Source organism: Nerophis lumbriciformis, linkage group LG02, assembly GCF_033978685.3.
Source record: "Nerophis lumbriciformis linkage group LG02, RoL_Nlum_v2.1, whole genome shotgun sequence".
Taxonomy (NCBI): domain Eukaryota; kingdom Metazoa; phylum Chordata; class Actinopteri; order Syngnathiformes; family Syngnathidae; genus Nerophis; species Nerophis lumbriciformis.
Genome location: NC_084549.2, coordinates 18,745,860 through 18,771,061, shown reverse-complemented (window position 1 = coordinate 18,771,061; position 25,202 = coordinate 18,745,860).

The window sequence follows — 25,202 nt, the reverse complement described above, 5'->3', positions numbered from 1 at the left end:
TTGTAATATTTTCAGAATGTTTTGTTCTGTTTTTGGCCAAAGTAAGACAAAGAAAACAATCCGAAGTTGTCTTTATTTTTTACTTTTAATGCCATGATTTTAATAGTCCGGCCCTCGTGTGCACAGATTTCTCTCCGTGCAGCCCCTGAGCTAAAATGAGTTTGACACCCCTGCCATGGGGGGTTAAATAAACTGTTGGGGAAAAAAAGCTGCCCCCCAGGCAGAACAGTGCTCTCACCTGGCTGCAAATAGACACCTGTGTCTATTTACAACATCCAGTAGAGTGCAGGATGTTTCCTGTTTGCATTTGCAAATAGCCATATATTAGGGCGAAATGATCAAATACGATATTGTACATCTGGCAACGCTGAGAGGACATATATTACATTACATTATATATTACATTCATTTGCAACATGTAAGCTTTCACAATCCCTTTCAATGAATAGTGATTGCTTGTAAAATTATTTGATAACCTTTCGATATCCGGTCAGAGCGCCTACTAACTACGCCCGTCGGAGATGTCCGATGCCGAACACAAGCCTGGATAAGTGCAACTGACGGAAAAGCTGCACCACAGAACAATTGGAATAGTTTTTGATGTGTTGGTTTATTGCTGCACTATGTTTGTCAAATGTTGCAAATACCGTTTACAATGGGGGTTGAGCACCATTGAATGCAACAGTGAACTGTTCTCTATCATCCACGTTTGCTCTATAATTCACTTTGACGTTTCGGTACGAAAATGAAGTTATTTCTATGCCAAAAGTCAAATTGTGAAAGTTAATGGTGCAGGGTTTTACTTTTTAAAGGCCTACTGAAACCCACTACTACCGACCACGCAGTCTGATAGTTTATATATCAATGATGAAATCTTAACATTGCAACACATGCTAATACGGCCGAGTTAGCTTACTAAAGTGCAATTTTAAATTTTGCGCAAAATATCCTGCTGAAAACGTCTCGGTATGATGACGTCAGCGCGTGACGTCACGGATTGTAGAGGACATTTTGGGACAGCATGGTGGCCAGCTATTAAGTCGTCTGTTTTCATCGCAAAATTCCACAGTATTCTGGACATCTGTGTTGGTGAATCTTTTGCAATTTGTTCAATGAACAATGGAGACAGCAAAGAAGAAAGCTGTAGGTGGGAAGCGGTATATTGCGGCCGGCTGCAGCAACAACACAAACACGGCCGGTGTTTCATTGTTTACATTCCCGAAAGAAGACAGTCAAGCTTTACCATTGGGCTGTGGAGAACTGGGACAACAGAGACTCTTACCAGGAGGACTTTGAGTTGGATACGCAGACACGGTACCGTGAGTACGCATGCAGCTGTACGCTTGCCCGTACGTGCGTGCCGCTATGTGCATGTCACGTACGTAACTTTGGGGACTTTGGGGAAATATATGTGCCGTATGAACTTTGGGGAGGTGAACGGTACTTTGGGCTGTGGGATTGAGTGTGTTGTGCAGGTGTTTGAGTTGTATTGGCGGGTTATATGGACGGGAGGGGGAAGGTGTTTGTTATGCGGGATTAATTTGTGGCATATTAAATATAAGTCTGGTTGTGTTGTGGCTAATAGAGTATATATATATGTCTTGTGTTTACTTACTGTTTTAGTCATTCCCAGCTGAATATCAGGTCCCACCCGCCTCTCACAGCATCTTCCCTATCTGAATCGCTCCCACTGCCCTCTAGTCCTTCACTCTCACTTTCCTCATCCACAAATCTTTCATCCTCGCTCAAATTAATGGGGAAATCGTCGCTTTCTCGGTCCGAATCGCTCTCACTGCTGTGGCCATGATTGTAAACAATGTGCAGATGTGAGGAGCTCCACAACCTGTGACGTCACGCTACTCGTCTGCTACTTCCAGTACAGGCACGGCTTTTTTATCAGCGACCAAAAGTTGCGAACTTTATCGTCGATATTCTCTACTAAATCCTTTCAGCAAAAATATAAAAAATGATCGCGTATGACACATAGAATGGACCTGCTATCCCTGTTTAAATAAGAAAATCGCATTTCAGTAGGCCTTTAAGGCTGTTATGTTGTTGGCCAAGCTTTCAAATTTGAATTGGATGTGCGCGTTTCCTTCTGCGTTTGGCCTGATTGTGTGACATAATGTCAGGGGAGGATTTGGACATTTATTTACGGAAAGGGAATTTGCTGACATTGTCCAGAATATTTCCTCTTCTCAATGCCACTTTCAGTGTTGTGTGATCACACTGTCTTTATTTACAGTGTGTGTGTGTGTGTGTGTGTGTGTGTGTGTGTGTGTGTGTGTGTGTGTGTGTGTGTGTGTGTGTGTGTGTGTGTGTGTGTGTGTGTGTGTGTGTGTGTGTGTGTGTGTGTGTGTTGGAGGTTCTACCATCTAGTACATTTTTGTTTTCGACACCAAAAGTCTTAGACCCTGATCTACTAAGATCCAAATACTATGTGTAAACTATAAAATTATGTGTACTATTAGTGGGCGTGTGATCTACTAAGACCGTGTACAATTGATAAATGCTGCAGACCGCCATATTCAAATTAACTTTTTTACATGCACTATGCAGCTTCAACCATTGAGACACTCATTTACTGCACACTCATGTTGTGTCCTGTGGCGTTTTACTATGTCTTCAAACATGCAGCAGGCATGTGCCACTTTCTATGGACATTTCGGAAGCAGTCCTACAGTGCATCTAAAACGTAACCCATTTTTTTTACTGCACTGAAGGTGTGCTCATGGGAGATGCTGCCACTAACTGCGAGCGTGCGATGGAATGGTCCAGATGCAAGAAAATGCATATTGCACGACTTTTTTCCATGTAAATAGATTTTATTTGTAAAAAGCACCTTACATTGAGCAAACAACCTCAAAGTGCTACAGTGTATTAAAAAATACAATAAAAAGATAATAAAAAAAATAAAAATAAAAACTAGAACAGCCTAATAGCTAGAACTAGTATGCATATATCTAAAAAAAAAAGGCTTTTTTTAAAAGAAGGGTTTTTAAGCCTTTTTTTAAAGCATACACAGTCTGTGGTGCCCTCAGGTGGTCAGGGAGAGCGTTCCACAGACTGTTCGTAGCTTTGTCCTCGGAGGTTGGAGGAGGTTAGCCTGTCCGGAGCGGAGGTGTCGTGTGGAGGATTTGGGGGTGAGTAGTTCTTTGAGGTAGAGGGGGGCATTTCCATGGAGGCACTGGTGGGTTAGTAGGGAGACTTTGTATTCAATCATGAGTGGAACAGGAAGCCAGTGAAGGGATTTGAGAATTGGTGTGATGTGGTGGTTATTTCCGCACTCTCAGCAGGATCCTAGCAGCACTATTCTGTATGTACTGCAGCTTCTGGATGTTCTTGCTGGGGATCCCGTCAAGAAGTGCGTTGCAGTAGTCTCGCCTAGAAGAAAGAAACAGCATTAGAAAATGTCAACAGACACCAAAATACATCAGTTTAATTTGTTTCAATCAGCTCCTTAGGTCATTCAGCAGCTATACAATAATATTGCTGAATAGAAGATATGTCTAATATTTGTATGTTTGACAGTCCGTATATGTTGGATGGGGCGGCAGCGCGATTGCCTCCTTTCTCATAGCTATTTCTGCACAACTGCCGGTTTGCACGTTCTGTCTAGATCTACTAAATAAACTAAAACAGCGGCAGCAGAACAGTTTTGATCTTGATGAATCACAATGCGTTTGTGGAATAATAAAATGTACATCATCTCCAAAATGGATTGCGCTGCTTATTTTGCTCACTTAAGAGACGCAATCCTCTGTGCACAAGTTTAGCAGATCAGATTTGCGTGTGCTATCAAGTTTGCACTCGTCTTAATACAGTGGTTAGAGTGTCCGCCCTGAGATCGGTAGGTTGTGAGTTCAAACCCCGGCCGAGTCATACCAAAGACTAGACTATAAAAATGGGACCCATTACCTCCCTGCTTGGCACTCAGCATCAAGTGTTGGAATTGGGGGTTAAACCACCAAAAATGATTGCCGGGCGCGGCCACCGCTGCTACTCACTGCTCCCCTCACCTCCCAGGGGGTGATCAAGGGTGATGGGTCAAATGCAGAGAATAATTTCGCCACACCTAATGTGTGTGTGTGACAATCATTGGTACTTTAACGTTTTAACACGCAAACCTTTACGACAGGGGTGTCCAAACTTTTTCCGCTGAAGGCCACAGACTGAAAAATTAAATTTTTATTTTCAAAACCAATACAATAGATATTGTAACCATTAGGGCTCCCCTAACCATTAGGACTGCCGATATTATCGGCCAATAAATGATTTAAAATGTGATATCGGAAATAATCGGTATCGGTTTCAAAAAGTAAAATTTATGACTTTTTAAAACGCCGCTGTACGGAGTGGTACATGGATGTAGGGAGAAGTACAGAACGCCAATAAACCTTAAAGGCACTGCCTTTGCGTGCCGGCCCAATCATATAATATCTACGGCTTTTCTCACACACAAGTGAATGCAAGGCATTCTTGGTCAACAGCCATACAGGTCACACTGAGGGTGGCCGTATAAACAACTTTAACACTATTACAAATTCTGCGCCACACTGTGAACCCACACCAAACAAGAATGACAAATACATTTCAGGAGAACATCCGCACCGTAACACAACATAAACTGTTAGCTTTCATTGCTATGCTGATGACACCCAACTCTACATGCCCCTAAGGCTGACCAACACGCCGGATTGTAGTCAGCTGGAGGCGTGTCTTAATGAAATTAAACATTGGATGTCCGCTAACTTCTTGCAACTCAACGCCAAGAAAACGGAAATGCTGATTATCGGTCCTGCTAAACACCGACATTTATTTAATAATACCACCTTAACATTTGACAACCAAACAATTACACAAGGCGAATCAGTAAAGAATCTGGGTATTATCTTCGACCCAACTCTCTCGTTTGAGTCACACATTAAGAGTGTTACTAAAACGGCCTTCTTTCATCTCCGTAATATCGCTAAAATTCGTTCTATTTTATCCACTAGCGACGCTGAGATCATTATTCATGCGTTCGTTACGTCTCGTCTCGACTACTGTAACGTATTATTTTCGGGTCTCCCTATGTCTAGCATTAAAAAATTACAGTTGGTACAAAATGCGGCTGCTAGACTTTTGACAAGAACAAGAAAGTTTGATCATATTACGCCTATACTGGCTCACCTGCACTGGCTTCCTGTGCACTTAAGAAGTGACTTTAAGGTTTTACTACTTACGTATAAAATACTACACGGTCTAGCTCCGTCCTATCTTGTCGATTGTATTGTACCATATGTCCCGGCAAGAAATCTGCGTTCAAAGAACTCCGGCTTATTAGTGATTCCCAGAGCCCAAAAAAAGTCTGCGGGCTATAGAGCGTTTTCTATTCGGGCTCCAGTACTATGGAATGCCCTCCCGGTAACAATTAGAGATGCTACCTCAGTAGAAGCATTTAAGTCCCATCTTAAAACTCATTTGTATACTCTAGCCTTTAAATAGCCCCCCTGTTGGACCAGTTGATCTGCCGTTTCTTTTCTTTTCTCCTCTGCTCCCCTTTTCCTTGAGGGGGGGGGGGGCACAGGTCCGGTGGCCATGGATGAAGTGCTGGCTGTCCAGAGTCGGGACCCGGGGTGGACCGCTCGCCTGTGCATCGGCTGGGAACATCTCTACGCTGCTGACCCGTCTCCGCTCGGGATGGTGTCCTGCTGGCCCCACTATGGACTGGACTCTTACTATTATGTTGGATCCACTATGGACTGGACTCTCACAATATTATGTCAGACCCACTCGACATCCATTGCTTTCGGTCTCCCCTAGAGGGGGGGGGTTACCCACATATGCGGTCCTCTCCAAGGTTTCTCATAGTCATTCACATCGACGTCCCACTGGGGTGAGTTTTTCCTTGCCCGTATGTGGGCTTTGTACCGAGGATGTCGTTGTGGCTTGTGCAGCCCTTTGAGACACTTGTGATTTAGGGCTATATAAATAAAGATTGATTGATTGATTGATTGATAAACACAACAGAACAAATACCCAGAACCCCTTGCAGCACTAACTCTTCCGGGACACTACAATATACCCCCCTCCCCCCCCCACTTCAACCTCCTCATGTTCCAAATTCCAAGCTGCTGTTTTGAGGCATGTTAAAAAAAATAATGCACTTTGTGACTTCAATAATAAATATGGCAGTGGCATGTTGGCATTTTTTTCCATAACTTGAGTTGATTTATTTTGGAAAACCTTGTTACATTGTTTAATGCATCCAGCGGGGCATCACAACAAAATTAGGCATAATAATGTGTTAATTTCACGACTGTATATATCGTATCGGTTGATATCAGAATCGGTAATTAAGAGTTTGACAATATCGGAATATCGGATATCGGCAAAAAAGCCATTATCGGACATCTCTAGTTGTAGTATATGTTTTTTTGTTAAATCCCACTTTCTGATAGGAAAAACACAATATTTTCCCCAAAAAAATTGTTCAAAGTGAAATATTTGATGTTGGAGCTTTAAATACGTAAATAATTCATAAAATTATGAATTATTTACCTTTATTATTGCTTTTGGTTTATTATTGTTTTTTGAACAATAACAGTTAAAAAAAATAAAACAGACAAAAGGTCTCGGAGATCCAAAATTGTTTAAAAGTGTTAAAAATAAGTCATATAACGATATATATTATTTTTACTTTAAGCACTTAAAGCCCTAGACCAACTTCAAATCTATTTGTCGATTATACGTGTTTATTATTTATTAAGCAATGACAGTTTAATAAAAATCAGACAAAAGGTCTCGGGGTTCCAAAAGGCCCCCCTCTCATAAAAGTGTTCAAAATAAGTCATATGTCAATATGAATTATTTTTACTTTCAACGCTAAAACCCGTAGATCAACTTCAAATCTATCCGTCGATTGTAAGTTTTTTTTAAATGTATTGAGCAAGGACAGTTTTAAAGTAATTACATGTCAGCTTTGGGTTATTAGTTTCAATATTACAACAGTTTCTTGTTACATTACATCTGTTTGCTCTTTTTTCCACTTTTTAGGGGTTTTTTTGTATCAGTATTTTCAAAATGTGCCCCGGGTCGTTAAAAAATTAGCTTCGGGCCACAAATGGCCCCCGGGCCGCACTCAAGACACACCTACTTTAGTAGATTGAATTGAATTGATTGACAACTTTTATTAGTAGATTGCACAGTACAGTACATATTCCGTACAATTGACCACTAAATGGTAACACCGAATACGTTTTTCAACTTGTTTAAGTCGGGATCCACGTTAATCAATTCATGGTAATATTCAGCAGGAAGCCAAAATCACAGATAAAGCAACAAAACAGATAAATGAGCTTTGAAAATGATGAGCTAAATAATAAAAAAAAACATTAATCTTCTCTGTCTTCCAGGAACCGTTTTGTACGTTGTGTTGTTCCTTGTCCTCAACTTGGAGTTTCCCTCCAAACAGTTACCAGCCAGGTCACAAACAGATAACACGACCGACCCCATTAAAAAGGATCACGGTTCCCCTCAAGGATTGCACAGCAGGAGGCAAAGCTTGACTATTAAAATATGTTCTGACACAGGAAGCGCTGAAATAAAGTGACACGACCCTTTAAGCTCATGTAACTTGACGTAGACCAGAAGCAATTCATGAAGGGGCCGTGAGGTCCCCCATCCATCAAAGCAGGGCAACTAATAATTATTTCAGCAAAAGGTCAACGATGAACTTGCAATATTCTGATAATGATCAACATTTAAGCACCTGGTTGCAATTTGTGAAAAGGGCAACAAGTTGTGATAATGCATGAGATCAAGGCTTCTAGTATTTATGTCAGTACGCACTAATGACATCCTGGTTTACTCTAAAATGGTTCAAATCTTCTAATTCAAGTCCTGGCACAAAATCTAATACTATTTTTTGTATGACCGATGTTTTCAACATTTTTACTAACGATGTGACCAAAACAGACATGACACACATCAAAATGTGTCTGCTCTTATTTGTATACATACGCCAGACACTTAATTAGGTACACCTGCACAGGCCTAATGACATCCTGATCCGAACTTCTGCATTTGCCAGCATTATAGTGCTCAGTTTAAAAAAAAAAAATTCGATATCAGTTTCCATAGCGACACATCATTAATGGAGCACCATATGCTAGATCCACTCGACGTCCAGGGATAGGGTTAGGGGGTTAGGGTTAGGGTTAGGAATAGGGTTAGGGTTAGGGTTGCACCAGTCCAAGGTTTCTCATTGTCATCCCATTGGGTTGAGTATTTCCTTGCCCTGATGTGGGATCTGAGCCGAGGATGTCGTTGTGGCTTGTGCAGCCCTTTGAGACACTCGTGATTTAGGGCTATATAAGTAAGCATTGATTGATTGATATTTGTATAGACAGCAGTAAGACATTACCGCATTCAAACAAAACCAAACCACCTACCCCAGGGGTGTCCAAAATGAGATTCGCAGATCCTTCTTTTAACGATCCGTGGCACATTTTAAAAATGCTAGTCCAAAAAAATAAATACAAAGTAAAGTAAAAGAGCAAAGAGTTGAAATGTAATGAGAAAAAGTTGAAATGTTTACGCTTGGCAGTTGTTGTTTTTTTCCATTTATTTGTTAGGGACAGTGCGTATTAATGCCATCATGGAAAGAAAAAAAATGTAAAAAGAAGAAAAAAAAATTAAATTGTTATATGTATCCAGTGATTATACTATAAAGTTATTTTCCATTTAACTTCACCAGTTTTAGATTATTTTTATTCAAAATCGCTGAATTTTCACATTTGCCGTTCAAATACTGAGAAGAGAGGGTGCGGTGAACAGCAGCCAGTTGAGGCACGTCACTCAGTGCCTCAACATGGATTGCGCAATGACTCGGCTAACTGCTGGCCTGCTGTGCAGTGAGACTGTATTGCTATGTGAATTATATTATACATTTCCATAGTTTAGTTAGCTGAGGTATATAATGTACAGTGTATTTTGTCAACAACTGTATGTGTGTAAAGTATTTCTTGTGCTGAGCGATCATAAAACGGCTGCAAAAGACGCACTGGCTGAGGCTCGCCTCCTGCACCCTGTTATATCAACTAAAGCCCACACTTAAACTTTCCACGTGCAAGATTGAATCTATTTTTAAAAATTATTTCATAAGAAGCCAAAAAGTGCAAAAACAATAATGTTGGTGTTGGAGGAGTTGTGAATGACTGCAGGGACACCACATTAGATACACCTGCAGACTGCAGGTGTACCTAATTCACAACTCCTCCAACACGAACATTATTGTTTTTGCACTTTTTGGCTTCTTATTAAATAACTTTTGTAACCTATTTTTATTGGCTTTCCTCTTTGTGATGTTAAGTTCCTGTTATGCGCTGTTATACAGTATATGCCTTGAGCTCTTATTTTGAAGGCGCTAAGAGCGGAAGTGATGTCACGTTGCGGAGGTTTTTGAAAGAAGGTAAATATAGTGGTCCTCGTGTAAACTGGAGCCTCCGTGTTTGTTATTTTGTAGTTTCATACAGTATAGGCGACATTTATAAACCCTCGGTTACACTTTTTTAAATAGATTCAATCTTGCACGTGGAAAGTTTAAGTGAGGGCTTTAGTTGCGGCGCATGGACTTAATTTCTAAGTAAAGGTAAGACCATAATAACGTTTTTTTTATTAAATGTGCTTTTTTGTGTGCTACAGTTTGTATGTGTAAAGTTAAAGTTAAGTTAAAGTACCAATGATTGTCACACACACACTAGGTGTAATGAAATTTGTTCTCTGCATTTGACCCATCCCCTTGATCACCCCCTGGGAGGTGAGGGGAGCAGTGGGCAGCAGCGGCGCCGCGCCTGGGAATCATTTTTGGTGATTTAACCCCCAATTCCAACCCTTGATGCTGAGTGCCAAGCAGGGAAGAATGCTGGTATGAGCTTTTAAACATAACCCGTTAACTGCTGCCAATCAAATGGTGAATAAGATACTCTTTAGGGTTCATATGTTTGTAAATCTGACTGTGATGAAGTCAGTGCCTCACCAGCCATCAACCTCACCGCACGTCACTGGGTTGTACGGTATACCGGTACTGGTATAGTATCGCGGTACTAATGAATCAAAAACAGTACTATATAGAGATGTCCGATAATGGCTTTTTTGCCGATATCCGATATTCCGATATTGTCCAACTCTTAATTACCGATTGCGATATCAACCGATACCGATATATACAGTCGTGGAATTAACACATTGTTATGCCTAATTTTGTTGTGATGCCCCGCTGGATGCATTAAACAATGTAACAAGGTTCTCCAAAATAAATCAACTCAAGTTATGGAAAAAAATGCCAACATGGCACTGCCATATTTATTATTGAAGTCCCAAAGTGCATTATTTTTTTTAACATGCCTCAAAACAGCAGCTTGGAATTTGGGACATGCTCTCCCTGAGAGAGCATGAGGAGGTTGAGGTGGGCGGGGTTGGGGGTGGGCAGGGTTGAGGTGGGGGGGTATTGGGGGTAGCAGGGGTGTATATTGTAGTGTCCCGGAAGAGTTAGTACTGCAAGGGCTCTGGGTATTTGTTCTGTTGTGTTCATGTTGTGTTACGGCGCGGATGTTCTCCCAAAATGTGTTTGTCATTTTTGTTTGGTGCGGGTTCACAGTGCGGCGCATATTTGTAACTGTGTTAACGTTGTTTATACGGCCACCCTCAGTGTGACCTGTATGGCTGTTGACCAAATATGCCTTGCATTCACTTGTGTGTGTGAAAAGCCGTAGATATTATGTGAAACAACAACAGAAGAAGAAATAATTATAACATTTTAACAGAAGTGTCGATAGAACATGTTAAAAGAGAAAGTTACCAGATATTAACAGTAAATGAAGAAGTGGATTAATAATCAATTTTTACAGCTTGTCCCAAATAATTTTGACAAAATAGAATGATAAATGACATAATATGTTACTGCATATGTCAGCAGACTAATTAGGAGCCTTTGTTTGTTTACTTACTAATAAAAGACAAGTTGTCTAGTATGTTCACTATTTTATTTAAGGACAAAATTGTTCTTCGATTGCAATAAGAATAATTTGTTTAATGTACCGTAAGATTTTTTGTTCAAATAAAGCCAATAATGCAATTTTTTGTGGTCCCCCTTGTTTAGAAAAGTATCGAAAAGTATCGAAATACATTTTGGTACCGGTACTAAAATATTGGTATTGGGACAACACTAATGGCAGGATTATGTAACAACTGCTAATTTCAATCTGTTGTCCTCAGGCAGGTGACAGAAACACAAGAAAATACAGACGCACAAAAAAACCAGAATGTTAAAAAAAGACTTTAAAATCAACAAAGAATTTACGTATTGTATCAGTTTTGAAAGAGAAAAAAAAGTATGGACACATTGCAAAAACTGAAATCGAAGTAAGATCAAATATCTCAAATAAGGGTGATATTTGCTTATTTTCTGTCTGATAAGATAATTCTTCTCACTAAGCAGATTTTATGCTAGAGTGTTTTACTTGTTTTAAGGGTTTTGCTCTTAAATTATCTCAGCAAGATATTACAGCTTGTTGCTGAGATTTGATGACCTATATTGAGTAAAACATGCTTGAAACTAGAATATCAACTGTTGCAAAGCTGTGTCATCAACACTCACACTATAAAACTACTTTTTTAAAGTAATAATTTCTTACTTCAAGCATGGAAAAAAAAATCATGATGCCGAGCGCATATCATTATGTCAAGATAATGGCACTAGTATTTACTTAATTTAAGAATATTTTTCAACATATTGAGCAAAAAGGTCTCTCTATTTTTTTCTACCAAGAAAAGTGCACTTGTTATTAGTTAGAATATACTTATTTTAAGGTATTTTGGGTTCATTGAGGTTAGCTAATTTTACTTGTTTTGGAAAGTCTTGACAAGCCGAATTTTCTTCTTCTATTGGCAGATAATTTTGCTTAGTTCAAATTAAATACCCCTAATTTTTGTATTTTTTTTTCTTGTTTTTCAACACTGACTTTTTGCAGTGCACCTCTGATCAACACAATTCTATAATTAAGCATCTGCAATACAATAGCTTCATCTGCAAAAAATATACATTTATAATAGTCATATTAAAAGAAAAATGTACCAAGTGTGTGCATGGGCCGGCAAGGTTGGGTTTAGAGTGGGATGGGATCCCTTTTTTTTTTTTTGTGACGCCCCTTCTAACAGCCAGTTAATTCCCTGTCGACATACTGTATAGCCATTAAAAGACGACAACAACAACTCCTAAAAGTTTAACAACACAAATCCTAATGTTTGGTTCACACATAGTATGAATTATGTTGACTGGACTGTACTATCTCTAACTGAAACGGCCAAACCCAAAGTAGAGTAAGTGTTGTATGTATGTATGTATATATGTATATATATGAATGTATGTATGTATGTGAGCGAGCAGGTTCATAGTAAGATGACATAAGATGTTGTGATTATCCCGCTGTGCTCACTCCTCAAGGTTTCAAGGAAACTGTAAACTGTAATCCTGACAAACAAACAAAACAAGCAATCAAAAAAGTACCTGGCGCCTTTCTGCTTTCGCACTTGGCTGCAATACGCGTGAATGATGATGAGGAGAGGAAGGAAGAGCCGAGGGGAGAGGAAAAGGACAAACCGTCGCTTGTGTTGAAGGATCAACTGGTGCACAAAGGAAGCGGTGGTAGAATAGACAATAATGAAGACAAGCTACCTTTTAGTGTACTTTAAAGGCATCTTCCTTGGCCCGAACTGCAGTTGTTTAATGTACCTTGTGTTTAATATACCTTCTTGACATCAATCATCAGATTTTCCTCAAAGTTATGTCAGATCGGATTCCAGTGCACTGCTGGCTCACAAGCATGTATTTTTTTTTTTTTTTTATCAGTTCCAGAGCGGCTCCTTCACTTCCCCAATGCTGCTCATTTATCTGCATGAATGGACATGAAGCTAAATCCTTTGCAATGTACACGTAGGTGTGCAATTGCCTAAGGGGTAGGGGTGGGGGTCACATAATGGTCACAGCTAACACATAAAACCGACCTGATGTGTACTTAATGCACTGATGAACATGCAGGTAAAAGTGTAAAACTTTTTTACTCGGGCTGTCAAACGATTAAAATATTGAATTGCAAGTTAACTCAAAATTAATCGCGATAATGGCAAATAAATATAATTTTTCATCATTAATAAGTGTACCCTAGACAGATAATTTTCAGGTTTATATTACCATGAATGGACAATTAGCTTGCTTTGATGAAATGTGTTTTTAAACATTATGCTTTTCTAAACAGCTCAACACAAAAACAATATAAACATGCTTTTAATGACAAGAAAAAAAAACGCAGTGCGTTGGTGTCTTGCCAGGTTTTGTATTTTGTAGGAATTCCCGCTGTAGGAGCACTGCAAAAAGTCAGTGTTCAAAAACAAGAAAAAAAAAAAAATACAAAAATTAGGGGTATTTTATTTGAACTAAGCAAAATTATCTGCCAATAGAACAAGAAAATTTGTCTTGTCAAGACTTTCCAAAACGAGTAAAATTAGCTAACTTCAATGAACCCAAAAATACCTTAAAATAAGTATATTCTCAGTAATAACAAGTGCACTTTTCTTGGTAGAAAAAAAAATGACAACATTTTTGCTCAATATGTTGAAAAATATTCTTAAAATGAAGTAAATGCTCGTGCCATTATCTTGACATAATGATATGCGCTCGGCATTACATTTCTTGAAACCAGCAAACTTGTACTAAAAACTAATTTATTGTTCTTAATTGAAAGGCAACAAGGCAAGCGCTTGTTACTCTCGTGGTCTCTTTACCGCTCAGGCAAATCATATTGTCTAAAAATGCATTTTTCCATCGATAACATGACATCATCGCGCCAAGTGCGTGCTCTTTCAGTCAATTAGTGCGCATATATACAGCCCGGCTCCCAATCAAAAAATGTTTAATTGTAATTTTAAATAATTTATCTGAATGTGCATGAACTATTTCTGTTCAAAATTGTTAGAAATGTCACATGTTAAATGTTTGAATCATAACTGTCAGTTTTCTGTACTGTGCCAACTGTACTACGATATTAGTACGTGTTTTCTATTGTTTCATTGAAAAAAAACCAGCAAAGTCCATTTGGCTGTCATCTGTTTTATGTATGAGACACAATTGTGTCAAAGTCATGATTTTTTTTTTCCATGCTTGAAATAAGAAATTATTAAAAAAAAGAAAAAAAAGAAGTAGTTTTATACTTGTGAGTGTTAATGACACAGCTTTGCAACAGTTGATATTCTAGTTTCAAGTATGTTTGACTCAATATAGGTCATAAAATCTCAGCAACAAGCTGTAATATCTTACTGAGATCATTTAGGACCAAAACCCTTAAAACAAGTAAAACACTCTAACATAAAATCTGCTTAGTGAGAAGAATTATCTTATCAGACAGAAAATAAGCAAATATCACCCTTATTTGAGATATTTAATCTTACTTAGATTTCAGTTTTTGCAGTGGGAGTACTTGCATTCAGAGGAGATGAAGCTATACCATGTTTAGTTACAAGTGTTACGCATTAATAACACAAAATGTGGATTGTTACGATCATGGTTTGATTGTCAAAGATGTTTGGTAATGTAATCTGTGATATTTCAACGATCAACCTCGCAGTCGAATCATCTGGGAGATAGGCAAGTTAATACCTGCTGGGCCTCCGGCGTACAGCATGTGTCGGGATGGGTACTGTTCACATCTGAACCGCTAGAGTACCAATTCCTTGTACCTGGGAACATACTTGCCAATCCTCCCGAATTTTCCGGGAGACTCCCGAATTTCAGCGCCTCTCCCGAAAATCTCCCGGGACAACCATTCTACTGAATTTCTCCCGATTTCCAGCCGGACCTGAATGAGGACAGCCTGTCATCACGTCCGCTTGGCCAACCAAAAAGTAACCACAGAACACTACTTTTTGGTTGGCCATACTTCAGAAGCGACTCCCACACTTGCCGTCAAGTGTGGCAGTCGGTTCTGAAGTATGAAGTAAAGAGACGTAACTTCATCACCTCGCCTGGTTATTGACTCCAACCCAGAATATTACACTGGCCATACCTATGCTCCTTCAAAGGCCGTGCTACTGGCTGCAAAGCATTGCACTTTCAAATACAACAATGAGTAGAGAGGAGTGTTATGTGTGTGTATATGTGTAAATAAATTAACACTGAAATTCAAGTATTTATTTTATTTATATGTATATATATAATAAAACACACACACATATATATATATATATATATATATATATATATATATATAAATAAATTGTTATATACCGTATTTTCCGGACCATAGGGCGCACCGGATTATAAGGCGCACTGCCAATGAATGGTCTATTTTTTTAAATATTTTTTCATATAGGGACGGCGTGGCGAAGTGGAAGAGTGGCCGTGCGCGACCCGAGGGTCCCTGGTTCAATCCCCACCTAGTACCAACCTCGTCATGTCCGTTGTGTCCTGAGCAAGACACTTCACCCTTGCTCCTGATGGGTGCTGGTTAGCGCCTTGCATGGCAGCTCCCTCCATCAGTGTGTGAATGTGTGTGTGAATGGGTAAATGTGGAAGTAGTGTCAAAGCGCTTTGAGTACCTTGAAGGTAGAAAAAGCGCTATACAAGTACAACCCATTTATTTATTTATTTATATACGGCGGACCGGATAATAGTGCACATTAAATGAGTTTCTGAATGTAAAACACTTCCTTGTGGTCTACATAACATGTAATGGTGGTTCCTTGGTCAAAATGTTGCATGGATTATGTTTTACAGATCATCTTCAAACCGCTTTCTGACAGTCACTTCTGGATGCGCCATTTTGTGGGCGGTCTTATTTACATGGCTCACCTTTGGCAGCGTCTTTTCCCCGTCATCTTTGTTGTAGAGGTGTATCGTGCAAGGACAGGAGGGAAGAAGTGTCAAAAGATGGAGCTAACTGTTTTAATGACATTCAGACTTTACTTAAATCAATAACGGAGCAGCATCTCTTCATCCGGAAACAACAACACCGGAAATGTGTCCCGTGAAAAACCGTCCGACCGGAACTCTCTAATAACTAAAGTTCCTTGGGTGAATAATATAAACTCACTACACCAGTATGTTTTAGCGCTTTCATGGCGAGTTTACTGACAGATATAAGTAAGAACTTTACGCTACTTTATATTAGAAATGGCAACAGCGGAGGATGAATGTCACATAACAAGAAGATAGAGGAAAAAGAAGAAGCTTATCGACTACGGTGTCGGCACAGACTACAAAGGCGGACGCGCGCAATTTTTCAGGATTTATGCAGATCCCAAATACAAATCAGCAGGTATTGAAGGTAGGAAAAGTTGCTTTTGCATAATATTGCGAAACAAAACGCCAGATAATATGTCTTACCTTATACACATACCATAATAATACTCGTATGTTGAAGCACATCAAATGATGCGGCTTCATAGCTTACCAAAGTCGTACTAAAACATTTTGATAGATTTTTGAGCGTCATGTGTAATGTCCTATATTTTCAATGAAACATATAAAATGTTGGTAATGTTTCACTTATCTCTTATGTTTGACTGCCATCTACTGGTCGCACTTATCATTACACCATGTACCAAATAAAATAGCTTTGAGGCGGGTAAGCTCAACCAAATGTATTCCTTACATTAGGCGCACCGGGTTATAAGGCACACTGTCGAGTTTTGAGAAGAAAAAAGTATTTTAAGTGCGCCTTATAGTCCGGAAAATATGGTATATGTATTTTCGCATAAAACTACAGTTATTTTCTTTAGTGTGTGTGTGTGTGTGTGTGTGTGTGTGTGTGTGTGTGTGTGTGTGTGTGTGTGTGTGTGTGTGTGTGTGTGTGTGTGTGTGTGTAACAGATTCATTGGATTTGCATTCTTTTTTAAGGTAAACATTGATTTGATATTTGTATGATTCGGTGTTCGTTGGACCTTTTGGACCGTAATACGAACTAAAATGGAGGTATCACTATACTAACATTTTCCACATCAGATACATTTGTGTCGCTGGAAATACTTCCAAGTACAGAATTAGAAAAATGTATTTATCCACCCAGTTTATTTTAGTACAAAAAAAACAATACTGTAGCATTCACACAATATTCTAGTCTCTCATCGGGCTGTTCAATAGCACATTAATCAAGATATTACCGACATGTAGTCACTGATAGAGATTCAATCACACACTTATCCTGGCGGGATTAATGTAAACTGTGATTAAATCGCTAACCTACAGCATGTGGAAAGTGTTACAAGTAATGCATTTCACGCCCTAGAGCAGTGGTTCTTAACCTTGTTGGAGGTACCGAACCCCACCAGTTTCATATGCGCATTCACCGAACCCTTCTTTAGTGAAAAATAAAATGTTGTTTTTTTTCAAATTCAAGACAAAGTTATGTTTTTGGTAACACTTTAGTATGGGGAACATATTCTAAGTAACAAAGACTTAATTTTGAGTTTTTTGGACACTAGGGGAACATATTCTAAGTAACAAAGACTTAATTTAGAGTTATTTGGTTAGGGTTAGGGTTAGAGGGTTAGGGCCAGGGTTAGGGTTATAATAAGGCCATGCCGAAGAAGGCATTAATAAGTACTTAATAATGACTAGTTAAGAGCCAATATGTTACTAATTTGCATGTTAATAAGCAACTAATTAATGGTGAATATGTTCCCCATACTAAAGTGTTACCATGTTTTATTACTGGTGCAAAAATGAACCGTGCATGAACATCACCTTGTTCAAAGAACAAAACCAACACAAACTCACAAACTACACACCAGTGTGACTTCTGCTGTTGCCGTATCCGTAATACGCCGATTGGGAGAAGTTTTTATTTACATGATGAGTCGGGTGTGTCTTGACCTCCGCCGAACCCCTGAGCCTGACTCACCAAACCCCTAGGGTTTGATCGAACCCAGGTTAAGAACCACTGCCCTAGAGTAAGGCTATGACGTTGCCTTAACTGAGTTGCATCGAGCTATGCTTTATGAGCACAGCATAGTAGAGTAGCACAAGGTCAGGAGCACTGGAGATGTGTGCTAAGAAAGATTCTGTTGAATTTATGACTCTCAGCGTAGGAGGAGGGCACCGTTGCAGTCCTTTGACCACAAGCCTCTCCCTGCTAGAGATCAACACCTTAAGATCCTGTCTAAAAGTAAATCAAAGGGGGGGTCTGGGTAACAGCCTCCATAGTCTCCATGCTTCTGCATGCAAAGTCTACCATAATATTTGCAAATGAGACTCAGAAGTGTAAGAAATCAAGATATAACAACTGGACAGCACAGTTATCGTTATCAGCTCAAAGCTGAATATGAAATAAAAAAATTTAATTTTATCATTTGACAAATTAACTTCTATTAACACATGAATAAAAATGTATATCGTTGAGTAACTGGAATCGGTACCGTTTCGGTTTAAATGCGAAAAGTAACCATTCCTAGTCCTGGTTGCATGTCTTCTGGTCATTGGTATGTGTGTGAGTGACAGGAAGAAACACTCAGACGCGCTTAGGGAGAACCCGTACAGCACCACCTACTGGTTTGCATTTACGAATCTATAGACCCACAATATAATGGATTAGATTTATATAGCGCTTTTCTAGACACTCAAAGAGCTTCACAGAGAAGTGAAACCCAAACATTAATTCACACCTGGTGGTGGTAAGCTACATTTGTCGCCACAGCTGCCCTGTGGCAGACTGATGGAAGTGTGGCTGCCAGTTTGCACCTACGGCCCCTCCGACCACTACCTATCATTCCTCATTCATTCACCAGTGTGAGCGGCACTGGGGGCAAGGGTGAAGTGTCCTGCCCAAGGATTCGGATGTCAAGAGGCGGGGAGAGAACCTGCAATCCTCAGGTTTCTGGCACGGCCGCCCCAAATATAAATCGACATTCAGCCCGAGTGCAGTTGTGACAGGTTCCAGACCCCCCGAAACACCAAGAGGGACAAGCGGTGGAAAACAGAGAGATGGATGGATGGATGTCCTTTTCAGACATTGTTCTAGGGTAGCATGAACACATGGGCGGAGCCATTAGGATTCTCATGTGTGGACAGTAAAAATACAGTACATTCCAGTTTTCATACCTGCTCAGTGGCCTTGTGGTTGGAGTATCCGCCCTGAGACTGGAAGTGAGTTTAAACCCTGGATGAGTCATACTAAAGACTATTCAAATGGGACCCATTGCCTCCCTGCTTGGCACTCAGCATCAAGGGTTGGAATTGGGGGTTAAATCACCAAAATGATTCCCGAGCGCGGCCACCACTGCTGCTCACTGCTCCCCTCACCTCCCAGGGGGTGAACAGAGGGTAATTTCACCACACCTAGTGTGTGTGTGTGACTAACGTTGGGACTTCAACTTTAACTATATGCAGATTCTCATCGTGGTTTACTATGTACCGTATTTTTCGGAATATAAGTCGCACCGGAGTATAAGCCGCACCTACCGAAAATGCATAATAAAAAAGGAAAAAAACATTTATAAGTCACACTGGAGCCCGGCCAAACTATGAAAAAAACTGCGACTTATAGTCCGAAAAATACGGTAAGCAACAAATCTAGTGATGGCCTTAGACTATTACGCTATACAGTGCTGTGGAACCTTGATCTACAAACCCCTCCTTGTACAAACTTATGAATTTACAAACCACACACCGAATGAAAATACGCTTTATTGTACGAACCTTGTTTCAGTGTACAGCACCCATTGTGTGCCTCACTCTTCTGCTGAACGCCAAGACGATTAACCAACAAGGTAAAGAGGATTTATAAATTTAATTCCTAATCATTGTAGCGACCTAGCTGTTAAGGAGTTTTGTGATTTCAAACTATGAGTGCACCAGAGGGCTAGTGACCAGAGGACAATTCTGTTAGTTTTTGTTGTGTTGGCTTGTTAATAATATAGGGATACTCCGACGACTCTGCTGTGGTCGGGTGCATCAGAGAGGGACAGGAATTGGAGTACTCGCTGACTTTGTGGAGTGGTCTCAGGCGAACCATCTGGTCCTTAATGTGGACAAGACCAAGGAGCTGGTCATCGACTTCAGGAAGAGAGTGACCCCGGTGGAGCCCATCAAGATCCAGGGCCAGGAGGTGACAGTAGTGGAGCAGTATAAGTACCTGGGAGTCCATTTGAACAGCAAAGTGGACTGGAAGGACAACTGCAATGCTGTTTACAAGAAGGGCATGAGCAGACTCTTTTTCCTGAGGAAGCTTAGGTCCTTTAATGTGTGCAGCAAGCTGTTGGAGATCTTTTATCAGTCTGTTGTGGCCAGTGCCCTGTACTTTGCAGTGGTTTGTTGGGGGAGCAGCACCAGCAAAAGGGACTCAAACCGGATTGATAAACTGATCCCGAAAGCCGGCCAAACTATTGACACGCAGTTGGAGGCGTTTGTGTCAGTGAGGGACAGGAGGACACTGGACAAACTGCTGGCCATCATGGACAATCCTGCCCACCCACTCCACCTGACAATTGAGGGACAGAGGAGCTCATACTCCAACAGGCTCCTTCAGCTTCCTTCCCGCACTGTGCCATTCAAGAACTCCTTCATTCCGCACTCCATCCAGCTGTATAATCACTCGCCATACAGCAATAGATGATATCTACCTATTACCTGACTCCTGACATGTCAGCTACTTCTCTTTGTTTTTAATGTTTATTTTTATTTTCTGCTGGATCTACTCTCTATTTTATGCTGCTGCTGTCACATATACTGTAATATTGTACATGGTCATTGGTATATATTGTATATATGTTATTGACATAATATAATATATCTGTATATATAATATACTGTACACATATTATGTATATATTCGTATAGATGTTATATATGTTTTATATCGCTATATTTAGTCTATTTATACCTGCATTGTCCTTTCCATCCTTCCATCATTGTAACTGAGCTACTGTGTTGAACAATTTCCCTTGTGATCATTAAAGTTTATCTAAGTCTAAGTCTAAGTCTAAAGTTGATCCATCACCCCCTTGTTATTTATGTGTGATATACAGTACCGTACAGTGTTTTATTTTGTGTTTAAAATGTACAAATCTGAACTTTTGTAAAGGATGGAAACCATCATTCATGTTTACATAGTTCCTTGTGGAAAAATGTGCTTCAATATACAAACTTTTCTATTCACGAACTCTGTTCAAGAACCAAGCAAATCAAGGTTCCACTGTATATAGTGTTGTTGGTAAAATAGTATGTTTAGCTGTATATTACAGTAAGTTGTACAGACATATTTGAAAACCAGTACAAAAAAAAAAACAAGATTGTACTTTAAGTATTCTTAAAATGCAAAATGTTAAAATTAGGTAAGGATTTTACATCTTTCGGTCTAGATCCAAAAGTTACATATCATTTTGTAACTTTTACTATCGATGTGAGCATTCTATATGTAAAATCCCAACACATAAACGGGGGAGCAGCCAAAGAAAACTTGGGATCTGAGATTGCTTCGTGTTCATTTCGAGGGTTCCGGTTAAACGCTTGCAAAGCACACTTGGCAAGGAGTCTGAAGTGTCTTCCTGTTCCCAGAACCTTCAGCTCACGCCTCATTGCGCTGTCATGAACCAAGATGATGAACTTCTGACTGGACCTCAACTTTATCACCCGGCTTAGTCCGGGTTTGCTGATGCTTTTGACCCTTGCCACATTGTCCCAGCACTGACACTTGTGTTTTTTGACAACAAATCTTTTCATCCGTTACATCCTTGATGCTTACACTTGATTAAATGTGGATCTAGTGAACTTTGGTTGAGTGCAAAACTTGATTCAGCATCATCTTAATTCCTGTTGTTCTCTCTCACAATAGGTAGTTTTGACAAATTAGGTACTTACCTAGTGGGCACAAGACTTGTATCTAAAGTTTAGCTTGTTCAGCACATTTTTTTATTTTTTATTATGTTGCACATTTCTGATGAAGATTTCACGGTTCAGTTAGCTTCAGAAGTGACACAAAATGCGGACACGTTTGCTGTTTGTATTGAAGGGAACGCAAAATAACATCTGAGCCAAGTAGTTCAAGAGTAAAAAGAGTAAAAATGTGTTTCTTTCAATATGCATCATAACAAAAAGGGTAATACTAAAAAAATGGATAGATGTTGGATGATATTTATTTATTTATTTGTTTATTTATTCCCAAGATGCCGCTGCTGTAGTGGCTGCTGTAGGTAGGGGCCCTGTGCTCTTGTGTCATCCTTTTGTGTTTCCCTCTTGTTTTTATGTGTTATTATATATATATATATTTTTTGCCTTTTGGTTGGGGACCCTTTGGGACTGTGCGACAAGGGGTGGCACTTACGTGACTTCTGCGGTGCTTTTTTGTGGACTTCTGGATCTGCCTCCCGGGAGCCTTTTGACCATGGAGACCAGTTGCTGGGTCTCTGCCACACCAGAGTCCGTTTGGAGAGATTGGAGGAGATGCAGATTAAGAGACAGGGCTGCGGAGCTAGCGCTGAACTCAGTCTGGACCCCTCTCCAGGGGCCCAGGCTTAGACCGATTTTTGTTGTTGTTAGATACGGGTAAACAATTAGGGGGGGTGAGAAAAAGAAAATCGGTCTAAGCCTGGGCCCCTGGAGAGGGGGTCCAGACTGAGGCCAAGGGAAAAAACAACTCATAGCCATAGCACACATCCCTCTTAAGTTGGCAGACCCGTCAGCGATCCTGTTCTGTCTCCCTGTAATGTATGTCTGATCTTGAATGGGATTGTGCTGAAAATTTTAATTTCCCCTCGGGGATTAATAAAGTATTTCTGATTCTGATTGTGATTGTGATTCTGATGTTGTTAGTCAAACTCATACTGACTGATATACACAAGCCATGGAAATTATATCAGTAGAAAAAACTGCATTTAGTTTAGATAAGTCATATATTGGAATATGGGATCTATTATTTAAATTTGTTTTAACTGTTAAATGAACCTAAAACATGACTTCTTTTATCTTTGTGGAAAATATTGGACACAATGTGTTGTCAAGCTTATGAGCTGTGATGCAAGTGTAAGCCACTGTGACACTATTGTTCTTTTTTTTATTTTTATAAATGGCTGTGATGATAATGTCAATGGGGGATTTCTAATCAACGCTATGTTGGAATTCTTATTAATACTAATACTGTTGTTGATATTATTCATTTTTGTTTGACTACTTTTGGATTGTTTTGTGTCATGTTTGTGTGTCCTCTCAATTGCTCTGTTGATTGCCATTCTGAATATTGCTGGGCCGGGTTTGGTTTTGGAACTGGAATTGTATTATTATGGTATCATTGTGTATTATTTTGTTGGATTGACTAAATAAAAAATAAGAAAAAGAGTAAATGTTCTAATATTGTATTTTGCTTTTGCTCTGTTCAAGGGTGAATGGAAATGTAATAATATTGTTATGTACGGCGGAGGAAAGAGACGACACCACGGCAGGAATCAGTGCAATTGGTTTATTGAACTTGATGATTAGGTGGGATGTGTATGCTACTCTAAGTGATAGGTGCTATACGATGTGTAGAATTAACCATGTGAATGTTACCAGAGTTTGTTGTATGTGCGTGTTGGATGAATCCTTCGTCAGACCAAAGGGGCAAGGCAAGAAGGCAGTTCGTAGGCAGGCAAACGGCCGGGGGCTTTAGAGAAGCAACGATGTCCGTGTCCAAGCAGGGGTCGAGGATCGAGGGAAGCAGTCCGAAATCCAGCGGGAAGTCGAGGCACAAAGCTCGATCACGGGAGACAGGGGAAGCACTGCGGGAAACACAAAAGACACAAGACACGGGAACAGGGTAGGCACAGAGAGAGCTCAAGTACGCGAGAGGGAAGCCAGGGACGGGATGCTTACTACAGGAGTGAACTACGTTCTGGCACTGGATCTTCGGGTCCGCTGGTCTTTATGCTGTCTGTCTTTATTAGCCCCAGGTGCGCTGATTGTAGATTGCCTGCAGCCTTGCAGGCGCGTGGCCGCAATGCGTGCAGAGCGAGCAGAGGCGTGTCCCGGCGCGCTTCAAGTGCCGCCGATCACATGCGGAATTGCGCATGCACCGTGACAAATACTTTTAGTGGATATTTAGTGCTCGAAATTGTGACTCTACAGATAAGCTGAAATGCCTTGGACAAATTTGTAACATTAAATCATAGCAATGCCCAGACATCATGCAAATATACCTCTTATTGGGCATGAGTTGTAGAGAAAGTGACAACAGAACCATTTGACTGGTTGCTTAGTCAGGACATTGCAGAGACACCGTTGCTATTGATATTGAATAACCTGTAAGAACTTACAAAATTAGCTAAAACGCTGGCTCAGAACGTTAGCATGTGAATGCTTTGGAGCATTCACACAATAAAATGAGGTAAAAGTAATAATAATATTGACGCTATTGGTGAGAGTAATAATAATATTTAAGATTCACACACTGCAGTTAAGTTAAAGTCCCAACGATTGTCACACACACACACTAGGTGTGGTGAAATTTGTCCTCTGCATTTGACCCATCCCCAAGTTCACCCCTGGGAGGTGAGGGGAGCAGTGAGCAGCAGCGTGCGCCGCGCTCGGGAATCATTTGGTGATTTAACCCCCAATTCCAATTCTTAGTACGTCACTGCAAAGCCCCTCAGCATGCAACTATTGAAGCTCCTCAGTGCAACCTCAGAGCAACATGCTTGTCTTTTTCCATGACACATCCTCACCTATCTCTCTGGTGGCCATACATCACTTTGAGTGCTTGCACCTTAGACCACGTAGTCCATTTAGTGTGCTTGACATTACCTCTTCGGGTGTTGACGTAAAATACGACTTGTTGAGCGGTTTTACTTTGTGAGACACTGGAGTTCACGGGAGTCAAATTTGACATTTTTTAGTAGACTGGAACGGTTCATGTTGTGGAAGGTTTACATTAAACGTGATACCGCGCCATCCCCTCCCTGTCTATAAAACTTCAAAAGTGACGGGTGTTTGCACGGGGAGCACCAAAAGAGGCGGACATTTGTCATCGCTTTGGCATCGTTGTGAGAGGAAGTGCAAAGAGTCACACTGGAAAACACACAATAGCCTCCGCAATTCTTTTTAATGTGTATCATCACAAAAACAGTTGATGCTAATTTAGTTGTATCTAAAAGTAGTTTCTCTCAGGCAATCAGACCTCAATTTGGATCAGAACCTTCATTAA